This window comes from Falco punctatus (assembly GCF_963210335.1).
Source record: "Falco punctatus genome assembly, chromosome: 9".
NCBI classification, from domain to species: Eukaryota; Metazoa; Chordata; class Aves; order Falconiformes; family Falconidae; genus Falco; species Falco punctatus.
Genome location: NC_137589.1, coordinates 19,009,438 through 19,023,978, shown reverse-complemented (window position 1 = coordinate 19,023,978; position 14,541 = coordinate 19,009,438).

Sequence of the window (14,541 nt, the reverse complement as noted above, 5' to 3'; positions counted from 1 at the left end):
CGTTCAAGGAAAAAAGATGAATAAACAGCCACAAAGCATTTCAAGCTGGAGTTATCAAACTCTGACCTTGCAAGTTTTGACTCTCATGCTGCCCATGAATACATCCTCCTCCTAGTCTGGAAAGGCTCCTGTCACCGCAACATGATTTGAAAGCCTGCTCATGTTTACCTCACACCTCCAAAAGACATGTCATGTATCATCCAGGGAAAAGCAACAAGCAGTTCTGAGGGAGACCCAAGAAACCCTTAGGGACAGCACTGAGTGAGCCTCCCTCCCTTGTAATGCCTTGTCTAACACTGATAGAAGAACAACCATCCCATTGCAATGCCTCTGTGTCCTTCCCAAGTTTCTCCATGTTTTCAGGAGCTTTGTCTGCCTGGCAACATGCACAGGACTGAAATTGCCTATCTGGGGAAAAGTTAAGACCAAGCTTCCTTGGGGACATCATCTACAGACAGCCAGAGCTTTCAAAGAAGGTCAGAAGGCTGTCAATCATGCTGTAGATGGGCAAGATCACTCCTGAAAGACTTGATGAGAAGCTCACCCCTAAAAGCCAATGCTGTAGCTGAAAGCGTTTGGGTAGACTCCACCCTGATGGGCTTTGCAATGAACACTGCATTATACATCAGCTGGACTACAGTGGCTGGCCTGGACAGAGAGGCTCAGCCAGGCACATTTCTTGTGTGGGAGAGCTGAGGTGTTGAGCAACACACAGCAGAGACAGGCAGATCCGTCGCCAGGTCTCCGCTACACAGCCTAACAGTACCCACACATCTCCTGAGTCTTCATTTCCCAGTACTTGTAGGGACACACATTTAGCAAAGAAGCATAAACCACCATCAAATCTGAATGGCTGCACTTTACAGCCACTTCAGCTCAGGCCCAAACAATTACACAGAGTCCACAGCAGCAAAGACCAGGCCCATATATTATTTCAATGGAGTAGTTTGTTTTGGTTTCACTCCCCTGCCCCCATCTCTCTGAAACTGCCCTCTGTTTGTTTGGGATATTTGCAGGCATGCAATGTTTTCCTGGCCGACTCCCTGGCAAGGGATATTGCCTTCCTAACAGGCTCTGCCTTTGACTCCTGTGCTGCTGTGGCCAAGTTCTTGGACTCATCTGTGAAGTAAATCAAATGACATGTGCAAAAGCAGATATGAAAAAATAACGTATGCAGATGGACTTACATGTTAAACTATGAGCAACAACTGCAGGTGTGCAAGAGAGCTCCAGGGCTGATGCTTGTTGCTCTGCTGGATAAAAAAAATAAGTGTGTCTAGGACCAAGTTGCTACACAGAAGGATCCAAGCCAAACTCATGCAATTCTCCCTTCTCCCTAGAAAATGGCATTTTGGGAAGCGGGAAAACTGCAGCATAGTGAACCCAAAACTGCTCCCAAATACTCTCAGGTTGTAAATAGTTCCCCCCAGCCCCTTCCTTGGTTTGATGCTCCCCTTGTGCAGGATCGGGAGGCCTAACAGCAGGGACTAGTGAGAACTGGTTTCTGGAAAGATGGAAAACAAGTTTCCTGAGCGAAAAGAAAAATCAGGCTTGTTTCACTTTGAAGCCTTGTTTGTTTGGTGCCTTTGGAAAAAGGAAAGAAAACAGTGATGTTTTTGATTAAAAAAAATGCCCAAATGCAGAAAATAATGAAAAATGAAATAAGACAGTTATGTCTTTTGACAAAAAAAAATATGTTGGCCAGCCACACTAAGTCAGACATGGCTGAGCATCGCTCGGCAGCAGCAAGGGTCCTCATAGATCATTGCTGGCAACAGCCACTGAAAAATCCTGCCCTGGATTGGACCTCACCCCCCTGCTATTTATATTAATTGTTTGCAATTTGTATGAGTGGTACAATCTTGGCAGCATACATATTTATCTTTATCTATCTGTTAATGCCATGCTGTTGCCTGCCACACACAGGGTCACTGGGTCTCTCTTCTTGCTTTGCCTCCATAAAGACAGGGCCAAGTTTACAGCAGCAACCCGATACCTTTTTCCACTCCCACTCTACCATGCCAAGAAGCTTCCCTTGTGGATCAAAACCTCCTTCCCTCAGGCAATTTATTTCATAAATACCTTAATCAGGCTGATTTCTTGGGGCTGCACTTCCAAAAGGCCATGCAAGGGTTGCTGTGGGGAGCTGTGTTTGGAAGAGCAGATGGTAAACAGCTAAACACTGTTTCTAGTAAAAAGCTAGGGCTGTGCTAACAGCAAAGCAGCCCAACAAGCTGCCTCTTGCTCCCAGACTCACTAGGAAAAACCGCAATGAATAATCCAAAAACGTAGTCTTCAATACCCGCTTTTAGCCCTAAACCAATTAATCTGCGCAGTCGTAAACTATACATGATCCTACAATAAACCAGAGGAAGGGGGATACCTTTCTTGGCATTGTCTCAATTCACATCACAACAGCAATGAAATGATGTTATCTTCAGTTAACTTTACACATATCTATCAGATGTCCTATAGTCAAAATAAGTTGTCTCACAAAATATGTTATCAATTGCAAGTGTCAAAGCAGCTTTTCTTCCTCTTTACTTAGACAAAACATGTATATGCCCCAGCAAATTAACACATTGAGGAGTTTCTTACACGATTTCAGAAGCCTGGGAGGTTCAGTGCCAAACCTGCACTTTTGCCGTCAAAGCATCTAGTGCTCTGAAACTGAAAGCCCACCCAAACGCTTCCCTTAACTCACTTTCAATGAGGAAACTAAACTAAAACCTTTTGTGGACCCAGCAACCTGAACTAGTGTCTACAAGGTTTGGGCCTACACCTCAAGATCAGTCACTTAAACACACATAGATGAACCCCACATTTCTGTGCTTGCTTTCCTCCTCTTCCTCATATAAATAATACTATGGCAGGTTGGCAGTGGCTGGCCTGTCACCCCCTCAGCCACTCTCACTCCTCAGCAGAACAAGGAGAAAATAGGAGGAAGAGACTCAGAAGTGGAGACAAAGATGGGAGATCCTCCACTAGTCACAGGAAAAAAAACTTTCTACTTGGGGAAAATCAGTTCAGTTCATTGCTAATTAAAATAGATTTGGATGGTGGGAAACAAAGGCAAAATTAAAACCCTTCCCTCAGGGTGCACCCATGCGTACCAGCCCCGCGATGGCGTCTCCACAGGCAACAAGGGAGTCCACACGGCGACGCTTGGAGCACTGCCTCCCCCTCTCACTCACCCACACCCCCTCCAGCGATTACAGTTCTTCACTTTTTCCCCTCATGCCTCTCATTTTTCCCCTTTCTTACCTCCTTTTCCCCAGAGCCTCCCACCAGCAGGGCTGCGGGGCTGGGCTGTGCATGGCTGCAGGTCCCGGGGCAGTTCCCGCCTCTCCTCACAGAGACCTCTCGGCCCTGCCACCACCACGGCCACAGACACCTGGCCCAGGGCACAGGGCACCTGCCCAACCTCGGTGGTCTGGACACCTGGAATAAGAAGGTGCTCATGCTCAAGGAGGAATCCCCACTTCCCCACAGGGACCACCCGAGGGCTGTGGTGCTTCCCCACCAGTCAAAGCCGCCATTTCTGAAGGTCTCGCAACCCTGTGTGCACATGCACACCTGTGCTCGACGCACTGCTCTCCCCTCCTTGACCCAGATTTCCAGAGAGGACAGTAATTAAGCTGTAAATGCTGTGCTTTCTTTCCTTCCATCTCCATGTGTTTTCACTTCAGCCAAACAGCAGAAATATTTCCTGGCAGCTGTCTTCAGCTGAGGGCAGGGAGGGAGGTAAGCTGGTAGAAACACCCACGGAAGGGACATAGTCTTGGAGTCTGTTTGGAAGAAAAAAAGAAAACTGTGTGGGGAAGGGGGAGGAAAAGTGTCATTGCTCAGTTTTTCATGTCGAAGATGTTAAGGACAACCACAGTGAAGTACCCACCCCATTACACCTCAGGTCCAGCTGACAAAGCCTGCACACGGCTGCTCCTGCTCCAAGCTGCATCCTACCATGCCGGGGAGGTGCCCACAGCTGGGGTCAGGGATGCTTCAGAAAAGGTGAAGTGACTTTGCAGAAACCTGTCTGGAATAGTAATCCACTGACAAATCCCTCCAAGATGCCCAATTGCAAAAAATGGAAATGCAGGGAAAAAAGAGCCCAAAGCCAAGATGTTCAGCCCCCATGGCTGTGGCCGTGGCAATTTCATGCAAAAGCAGTTCAGTTATCCCTTGTGCTTTGTAAATCAGCCCCCTCCTGCTCCCCTGTCCCTTATAGCCCCTTGCATTAAGGGCTGTTAAAGCCAGGGCAGCATAGTAGGGATGGATAAGCACCAGCTCTCTGCTCTTCCATCCAGTGCAGCATTTCAGGGACAGCCAATGAAGCTGGTGGACAACTGGCTTGGCATAAAAGAAGGAAGCCAGTCTTTGCCCAAGCTGGCTGAAAATTGCCTTCACCATCAATGGCCAAAGGGACACAATGGCAAAGATTGTTTCCTGCCTTGGAGGTGAAGGGACACTTTCCCACACCATTTTCCAAGCCCTGGAAACATGAAGTGTCCCCTGCAATGCCTCCTAATAGACAGCTTACTGCATTACATCTGTAGAGCCTGTGGCATCACTGGCAGCAAGGGATGGAAGGTGATACTGTCTTGGCTTTATTTACTCTTCCTTGCAATGAGCTTGCATCTCTCCCAGGGATCTCCATTCACTCATGGATGCTGAGAAAAAGGTTCCTATCTTCACTTGCATATTTCCTTGCCTGAAATCAAACAAGGAGAATCCCTCCCAGAATCAGCACAGCAAATGCCAGTACAGAAGCCAAACCAGGAACAGTAACCTTAGCAAACATCATGCTGGCCTCAGCACAACGCTCCTGCTGCCTGGGAAAGCACAGAGGCACCACGTACATCCCCACTGCTGTGCACTCACACGCAAGCTGCAGACGCAAGGCTTAACATCCCTGGCCAAAACTGGGAGCAAGAGGCAGGAGCAACAGGCTGAAGGATTAGCACTGGAAAAATCAGAGACCACAGGGAGGTGGAGATTGGGATCCAAACCTGCTGCGTGTCAGGGAGTACTCGGAAATGGGTTCAGAAACCAAGCCCTGGCCAAAAACTCAACAGCTCCTCTTCACTGGCAAGGCCTTCAGATTCCTGGGCAGAGCTCGCCTGCGCCACCTGAATGAGACAACATTCATAAGCAGCTCTTGCTCTTACAAGCTAATTTCACCTCACCCGTGTTCCCTGCACGCACACATAAAGCTTTTCTTTGCTTTCCATCTACAGGACATGAGGTTTTCTCTTCAGTATTATAACCCTTCCAGCAGATCCACTTGTACTTTCTTCGTATCCTTAGTGGGACATATTAAAAAAAAAAACCAGCACAAGCTGTTTTCCATGGATTAACATCCAAGTTGCCCTGCTCCTTTCTGCAATCCCAGCTTTTCTCCCAAATCCACCTTGTACCAAAACATTTATTTACACTTGAAACACACTCCTGCTGTGTCCCAGCCCCTATATTGAAGTACAACAGCATTGTGAAATGTGTCTGCCATTTCCAGAGGAAAAGCACAGTAATTAATGACTATCAGAGCCCCAGCTAAACATTCTGCATGAGTTACCTTTGCATAGAAGCCAGCAAAGTAATAAAATCACCAGGGCCAGCGTGAATTGCTGCATTGCCCAAAACATAATCACAGGCTGCTATGATATTTCCATAAAACCTCATCCCCCCTCCTTCCAGGACACTCCATCCCAACGTTTATTTTGCTGCACTGTGAACTTGAAGGGAAACATTATCACACATGTCATGTGTGTCATGGAAAATGTCAGAATATCTCAACTGGACACCTGCTTTTATTCTTCATCTTAATGGCCTGCAGAAAACCCAAGAAATGCTAAAACATGCATCATAGTTAAAAACCAGCACATACAGCCATATTTAATACTCAGAGCTCTGCCTCGCTTGGGAATATCCAGAAAATCCTAATTTTGCAATATCCTCTTTACCTTTCAGGTTACTCTAGGACCCCAGTCCTGTGATGGTAGAAACTGAGCCCCACCTTTCTAAGCAAGCTTCCGTCCTTAGCTCTTACAACCTTGTGCAATCGGGAAGGTCACTCTTGCTACCATGCTTCCAGGTGGTCCCAATTAATCCCACAGAGTTAGAACACAGCACGTAATAGGGAGCTCGCCTGCACAGTCAGCAACTGGGAGCCCTAGACACACTGCATTTATCTGTAAATCAAAGTGAAGCTAAGCAGCACCCTGGCCCTGACAGCATTGGTGTGTCTCCCAGAACATATTACAAATTATTTTTATGACATGCTATGTGCCTTTCCACATTGGACAACGAGTTTACCCAAGAGTTTCTTCTAAAAAAATGCCAGGGACTGTCCACTGGGACAAGATTAAATTCAAGAGGATGTGCCGTCCTGTTTTATTTTTTATCCATCAATAGCCATTGTGCTGTTTAAAGAACTCAGAGGAGTTTTGTTAGTGGAAAGATTTTCCAACGCTTTGATTTCTATTTCCCTCACTCTCCCTCTCCCCCTCCCCCACCTTCTTTCTCCACAAAATGCCACTTGCAATTCACCATCTTTTTTTTTTTTTTTCCCCCCCCCTGCGTGGTTAGGCTAAAACTTCTGCCCGAAGGCTTCTGTCCAAATTTTGCCTTCAAATACACACATTCAACTGCCGGTGAAATTAGCAGCTTGTTTACGGTGCAAGTTGGAAAAAGGAATTTGGCTCCATCGGCAGCATTTTCCAAGTGGCCACAGCACACATGCACACCAATTGTTTGGACCTGCACTTCAGACACCATGGCCCAGGGGCAACCAAATTCCCCAGACCCTTGCAAGTCACATACCAAAGCCTTCATGCTGGTGAGCTGCGCAGAAAGCATACCTCAGCCCTCGGCACTGGGGGGGGTCTGGGTGTAACATGCCCACATGGCATGCCACCATGGGAGCTGGGTGGTGGGTTTGCTGTCCAGCACTTCACCACCTTCTTGGCCAAAACCCTGCTCAGCCACAGGTAGGGTCAGCATGGAGGAAAGTTGCTGTTACACACACACACAAAAAAAAAAAAAAAAAAGAAAAAGAGAAAAGTGCATTATCCACACATTGAGGATCTCCCTGGTGTTCTCATGGACTGCTGAGTGATTCAGCTCATGTAGGAACTCACTTGCTCTCCACTGATTAGAGAAGGAGATGGGTGTCTCTGTGTGTGTGCTGCCTGGAGTTATGTCACCAGATACCCACAGGCTCAAATGTCACCTCCTATCTGCCACCCCACACAAAGTGCTCCCTGCCAGCAGATTCTGCTGAAACTCAGTCATAGGTTTTAAACCTGTGGGACATCCGGAGGGACATTCAGGACAGGCTGGATCCTCTGTAGCACTTGCAGGGAAATCAGCTGCTTCCTGTTGAGGGAGGTTTGTTTTCATCCTTTCTGGCATCTGGAGACTTACAGCTACTCTTCCATCATCTGCTCCTATTCAGACTGGTACCTCTAATGTGTGGTGGCAGAACAGAAGACCTTCAAGGGTGTCTCCTCCAGCTCCTCTAGCTGACCCTGGCAGGAAGAACAGTAGATCACAGAAAGGCTGCTTTCACGACTGTAGCAGACTCAGATAACAACTCAATTGACATTGTGCCCAAAAGTCAGATGAGCCCAAGCCCAGACCTTTCCCACAGACATATGTGCAGTTAAATGTGTGCATGTGCATACATTTAAATACGTGCAGGCAAACATAACATTAGCATCCCTCAGCCCTTCTTGATTCTGGTAAAATGGAATTATGCATGCTAGCCTTGCGTTTTGGGATCCTGGGGTGACCAAGCTGTCTTAGAAGAAAACCTGGTTTTGGAAAATCTGGATCCTTCCTTCCTCAGTGCATGTGTGTGCATGATGGTCTCCATGGACCAGTCTGCTACTATGGGGAAATTGGGACAGAGGAAGTAGCACTGTGCATGGCTTGTCCCCATGTTATTTCAGTTAGTGGCAGGGTGGTAATGAATTCCAAGATGGGTGGAGGGTGGAAGAACGAACCAGCCCAATAATAATCTCTTTTGTTTGTTCAGGCTAACAGCATAATCTCCAAATGCCCACAGACTGTTCTTCAAAAAAAGAGGATAAATAGCAAACGAAGTAACATGCCCACCACATTTGCAGCCCAAAACCCTTTCTGGTATTCATGTCTATCTCTGTTTCAGTCTTAACAACCCCTCCTCTGTGCTGAGACACATCAGAAGAAAACAGAATCCCTGACCCAAGACCCAGCCAACATCCTTTTCAAACCTCTCTTGTATTTTATGAACCAACCCAAACACGCCCTGAACCAGGCTGGTCATAGAAATCTCCCAAGCTAGCTGTTGAATCAAAGACAAATAAGGCATTTCCAGTCTACAGAAGTTACCTTTTTCTTTACAGGGTTACTTAATGTCTCTGGACCAGCACCTTCTTCCAGGAATACCTATCTTCTGACAGTTAAAGGCTGAAAAATCTTTCATTCAGTTGACTTCCTTGGCCCTTATCCTATGGTTCATATTCTGCGACAGTCCTACTGACATCTGTGAAGCTGATCATTGGACAAATACTCCTTGCCATCAACAATACCATCATAAGGTGACTTTACAGGAACACATGTGACTTACAGACCTATAGGCATAGGTCAAGAGTTTCAGACCTTCTGCATAAACAGTGCCCGTGAGTGATGGGCTTCAACAGCTTTGCTTTGATTTTTGACCTGGAAATATTTCTAACATGCAAAAGCCTCTGTACCTCAGTAAATGTGAGGGGTTTTTTTGGACTGAACCTGTTCTCTGGCATCTAAGTAGTCCCAGTGGAGCTGAACCAAAAAAAAAGCCCAATAAACTGCTCTACTAAAAGAACAAAAATAATTGCCCCCAAAGGAAGAACCTCTCCAGTGTCTTGGCTACACAACACAATGATAAAACTGAGTAAAACTGGTCTCAGTGTCTGACTCCAGGGACCTGGGATGGATTTTGTTGCCATCACTTTGAACTGAAAGACACAAAAGACCTCATTTATTCTTCCTTCTTCATTCCCTGCCGTAAAAACCAGGAAATGCAGTAATATGGCATTTCCAGTGCCATTTCATTCACTTTGTGCCTGAATTATTTTTATTTCCCAAGGCAAAAGGAGAAGCGTGAGACAAGCGTCTGTCCTTAATTCCAAATTTCCTGCCATTGACCAATTTAAACCATAGATCTAATGTTGTTTGGACAATATTTTCTTCTATATGTATCTTACTATTGATGTTAACCACTTACTGTTTATTTCCTACAGCAGCTGGGAACATGGAAACATGTACTGAAAGGGCTGAGTCACCTCCCTGTTGTCTAATGTTAGCCTCGCAGCCTGGACACGGTAAGGACATTCTTGACTCCAAAACCAGAGGCCCCCCATCAGGGTGGAGCATGGACCTTCAAAAAGGAGAAACAAGCAGCAAGGAGCACTGCCAAATTGGGGAAGGCCAGACAAACAGCAAGCAGGGACAGACGATCAGACATTAATTCCACTAAATGGAAAGCCCTGAAGGGAGGGAAGCTCCTGCTACTCTTGTCTGGTCATCAGAACAGCCAGGATTTCAGCTCTTCATGGACAACCAGAGCTGGCAAGGAGAGGGGGAAGCCACTGCATTTATCTCTTCCCCGGTCTATATCATCAGCTGGAGGCAAGCCCCCAGCAGCAGCCCCTGGCACTAGCCTGGGGACCCCCCATGGACTCAGCTTAGGTTAATAACGTCCGTCCTCCCTGGGAGCCAGGGATTTGTTGTAGAAATGCTGCCAGAAGAGCCTGACTTTGGCTCCTCTTCCCAAACATTTGTGAAAAGGCTGCAAAGCATCTGCTAGAACCCCAAGCTGAAGAAAAGCCAAAGACAAGCGGGGAGAGATGTCCCATCAGGGCTACGGCTCCTGCCAGAAACGTGGTGCAGCATCAGACCCCGGCTCTCCTGGACAGGGATGAGTAGAGGGTCCTTTCTTTCCTTCCCTCCTCCTTTCCAAAATCTTCCGCCATAAAAAAAAGGGGGAAAGGCTAGATCGAAGGGGCCCATAGGCACCAGGGGTGAGAGCTCAAGTGTGCATTGCTGCCCGCTCCACCTTTGCACCTGTCCATTGGTAAGGAAGGTGCTGTTTGGGAGGTAAGCAAGGGGTGCAAGAAAAAAATAATTATTTTCCTATTTTTTTAGGGAAATAAAAGAAAACAAAGATGGAGAATATGAGACTGCCAGCAGGAAACCAGCTCTTAGCAAAGTGAGGTGTAATTAACAGAAAACACCAGTCCATAGGGCTCTCCACAGGGGACAGTCACAACCATAATGGAGCCATCAAAAAAATATTGTTTTTCTTACAGTAACACCTCAAGCCTAATTTACTACAAAGAGGAGAGAGCTGTAAAAGAGTGGGAATTCTCTTCATCCACTGCTGCTTTCCAGGAACTGCATGAGGCCAGTCCAATTTGCACCTTTTATCACCCCCGCTTGCATCTCACTTGTGTGCAGGAACACTCTCCCCAGGGCAATAAACCCAAAATTACTGCAGAAAGGCGGCTGTGGAAACTGCTCACCTGAAATTCCAAGGGGCTTTACTGGGGCAAGAGCTGCCAAAAGAAACCCCTGGACCCCTCTGCCCCAGGCACCCAGTAACGCCCAATCCCACCAGCACCCTTCACACAGCACCCGGTGCCTGTTCCCTGCACTGAAGCAGTACAAGCTGAGCTCCCCCATTTCTATGGGTGCCCTCCCACCCATGCATTTATTTCTATCTCTGCTCAAAAGCCCCAGCCCAATAGGAACCTGGAGGCTGACCCCACCAACAGAGGAAGACTGACCAGCTCTGCTTGAATTTTCAGCTTGCAAGCTTTTCCCAAGCTTGGATGCTTGCTCTTGTCATGGAAGTATAGACTAACCCTCTAAATTACAGCCCATTTTAGGGCCCAGCTGCTAACTATGAGAGCAGCAAGTCCCTCTCTAAATTTTTCCATCTTTTTTCTTCTCCATTTCTGGACCATTCTGGGTCCACACGGCTCCCTGCCTCTCTCCCACTGCAACGCTGCAGAGGATGAGAATTGCCTTGAGGAGCACAAAACCCAAAGAAGCTGGCACAGGCACCAGCCAGGGGAAATAAAGATTTTCCTGGGGGGTGTCGAGGGGTGGGAGGGTGATCAGAGAGGATGTTTAGGTGCCTAGCTGGGTTCAGATCAAGACAGCCAGGATCTTCACTGATGCCAACCCCCAGTTCACTCCAACCTGCCAAGGGCATCTTTGCCTGTCATCTGCATGGCTCCATATAGGCAAGAAACTAGAAAAATAAGCAGTCTTGCTTTTGTGGACTGATAACTGCTGTGAGCTGATACACTGCAGCTCTTCAGGGTACTGTAACCTGCCAAGCACCCCCTCCCTGACCCAGCGCTCCTCTCCCACTCAACTTTGCTTTCAGGAAAAATTAGGCTGAGTTTCAAGCAAACCTGGGCTGAGCCTCAAGTGAACTTGAGCCAACTCCTAATTTATGCCATCAGCATATTGTTTGGGGTCAAAACCAAAAGACACACAGAGGCTTTGCCTCGGTTTTGCTCCAACCTGGAAGCACATCTGAGACATTCTGGCTGCAGCTCACTGCCGGCAGTCACCTGGATCACAGCACAATACAGGACTTGCCTGGGAGCAAGAGGAGGCAGGTCTCAGAGGGTTAATGCACAGGGTCCCAGGGTCCCAAGTCTGGCCCAGGCTGTTATTTCAGGGTCATGCTCCTGAGTGATAAATTCTGAAATAAAATCAAGTCTCACTGCAGGAAAAGATGCTGTTACTCTTAATTAGGCAGAGCTGCATCTTAGTGACTAACCCTTTGCCTGCAAGAGCGCTGCACATGAGGCGACATGGGAAATAGGTTTCTGGAAGCTGCTAGAGGCAGTGTGGCTGGACATCACCCCCAGTTAGCAGGGTGCAGTGCCAGGGCACGAAGGATAGGGCTCGACTAAGGAAGTGCTTCTTCACTTAAGGACACCCCAAAGAATAATTTATTTTGCAGACACTGGGGTATTGAGGGGGATGTCATCATACATGTCTGTCACTCTGCAGGCATAAGACACTGATGATACTTAGCTCTGCCCCTCTCTCTCTCCTCCCAGCCCCTTTTGAAACATTGTACCTTGCACTGGGTATGAGGGCCAGAAAAGCCACTGACCAATTTCCATATCAAGGCAGGCATTCCAAACCGGGGGTGCACAACCAACACCCCCTGCTTCCCACGCCATGGCTGAGACCACTCATACCACAGCACTGCTGCTGGAAAGGCTGTTCACAACACAGGTAAAGGTCTTACCTCATAACAGATCTGCCCCGCAAACTGAAGAGCAGGAAGGCAGACTTTGTCATCTGGACACCTCTACCCCAGTCCCATGAAATTCAGAGAAAGGTTTTGGCAGGCTAGGGCTTTGTCTGTACCACAAAAACCAAAACACACCTTTAATTAGCAAGGGGAGTGATAAATCAAACCAACGTAGGGTTGCTGAGATGGGAAGTCTCCCCCATTCCCATGACTTTTAGCAACAGCATGGGTGGAAAAGTTGGCCAAGTTTTTCCAAGAGCATCCACCCCAAGCAAAAATTCCCTTTTACATGTGGTATATAGGTATGACATACAAGGTGTGTACAAGCCACCTCAACAGCATCAACACAAGAGGCAAACCATAGTCTGCAGTGGCAAGTGAAGGGTCTGTATCTTCTTTGATGGCAAACACTGGCCTCACAGCAGCCACCAAGACGATGGCCTCCATGCCATCATCTCAGTGGAGGATGACAGAGCAACACAGCTCTTCTCCTCTGTAAATTTTGCTCTCCCCTATGAGAAAGTTTAGTCTTTCTGGGAGGCTGCATTTATATTGTGGCTGAACGAATTGTTCCAAACTGGAGACCAGTAAGTTAAACAATCTTCCCAGCTTGTCTTTGCGCTGCAAACATGTTCTGCAGTGCTTCAATAGTTTGGGCAACAGTGGGGCTGTGTGTCATGTATTATTTCTGGCCATCTGGAACAAGCATTAACCACAAATAAGCAAATTTGCTTGTTCTTTGCTGCAAAGAAAGAGCAGCCTTGCCAGAGCGATGCTCATTTCCACCGATGACAGATGTTTGGGGCATGCTTGGGTACTGCCTGCTGCATGCAAACCAGAAGTCTCCCTTCTCCATCCTAAGGAACTGCCAAGTTTTATGGGCTGAGATTCTGAAAAACTAGAAAGTGGGGTGTGGGGGGTGGAATTGAAAATATCAACCTTTTAAGTTGACTCAAGTTTACTTTTTCCCTGGGTTTTTGACCCAGTGTCCCTGCAGAGTGAAGCTTACCCAGGGGCACTCTGTTCCTTCTTGCCCTGCCAATTTTTGCAACCCTGGGCAGCTTGCAGGCGAATGAGATCAAGCTGCCCAGGACACCTGTGTGGTTGAGGATGGAAGGGTTCATAAAGGCAGGGCCCCCTGTGGACCGTCTGAACTGGTGCTTGGAAAAATCCCCAATTCTGGGGATTGTGAACTTCCTAAAGTGCCAGCCCCACGTTCTCCGTATCCCTCTTCTTTCTCCCCCTCCCTCTCATACACATACACACATAGGCGGCTGCTCTTTTACTTTCAACTTCCCACACAAGCCAGAGGAACAAAATGAAATCAATAAATAACCACTGTTAACTCCTGCATTTTAAAGTTGTGCATGGGGATTTGAGTACATGTAACTTCCATTAACCTCATTTAGAGTCAAAAACATAGCACCCTGGCCACTGCTCTCCAAACACCAAGACTTTGCTGCAACCCACTGATGCTGGCAAGCCCTCACTGTTTCTTTGCCCAGACCAAGGCTGGGTGTCTGGGGCTGGGTGGGGGGGTGATTTTTTTTTTTTCTTCCCCAAACAGGGGTGGCTGCTGTCCTGAAGTTCTCATTTCCCTCTGTTATTGTTTTCAATTGCTGGCATTGTTCAGAAAGGGTCTGCAATCCAGGACCATCATATCCCTGTAAGTCAGGATTTCAGTGCCAGGCTGCTGAAGTGCCACCCAGGCAGTCCCCTTCTCTGCAGAAGTTGCCCTGAAAACATGCGTGCCAGGAGCTCCTGGCTCAATGCAGGAAAGGCTTTAGGTGCAGACTGTTTTCTCTTTCCAGGCTTGTACATATGCATATATTTATTCCAGAACGAAGGCAGAAACCAGCAAGAAAATGAAACCAACGATAGGTTGAGGCCAACCCCACTGATGCTCAGGAGCCTCTGAGACACTGCACCACCAGTGCTACTCTCCCACCGACAGGAGCAGATACACCTACAGGCATGTAAGCCTCACAGAGTAGCTTTCAGAGAGCACATCCTCTCCATTATTCCACAGATCCAGAGGATTTCCACAAAGAACCGTAACACCATGCAGCGCTGACAGCCAGCGCTGTCACCCAGACAAGGAGAGCTGGAAGCTGTATCCCACACAGCTTTGGCAATCCAGATAGCACTGCTGCCTCCCAGCATTACTGGCATTTATCATGCCTTTGCTAAACAACCCTTTACAGCAGGTAAAAACCAAGGGCTTGATTGCTGCAGGG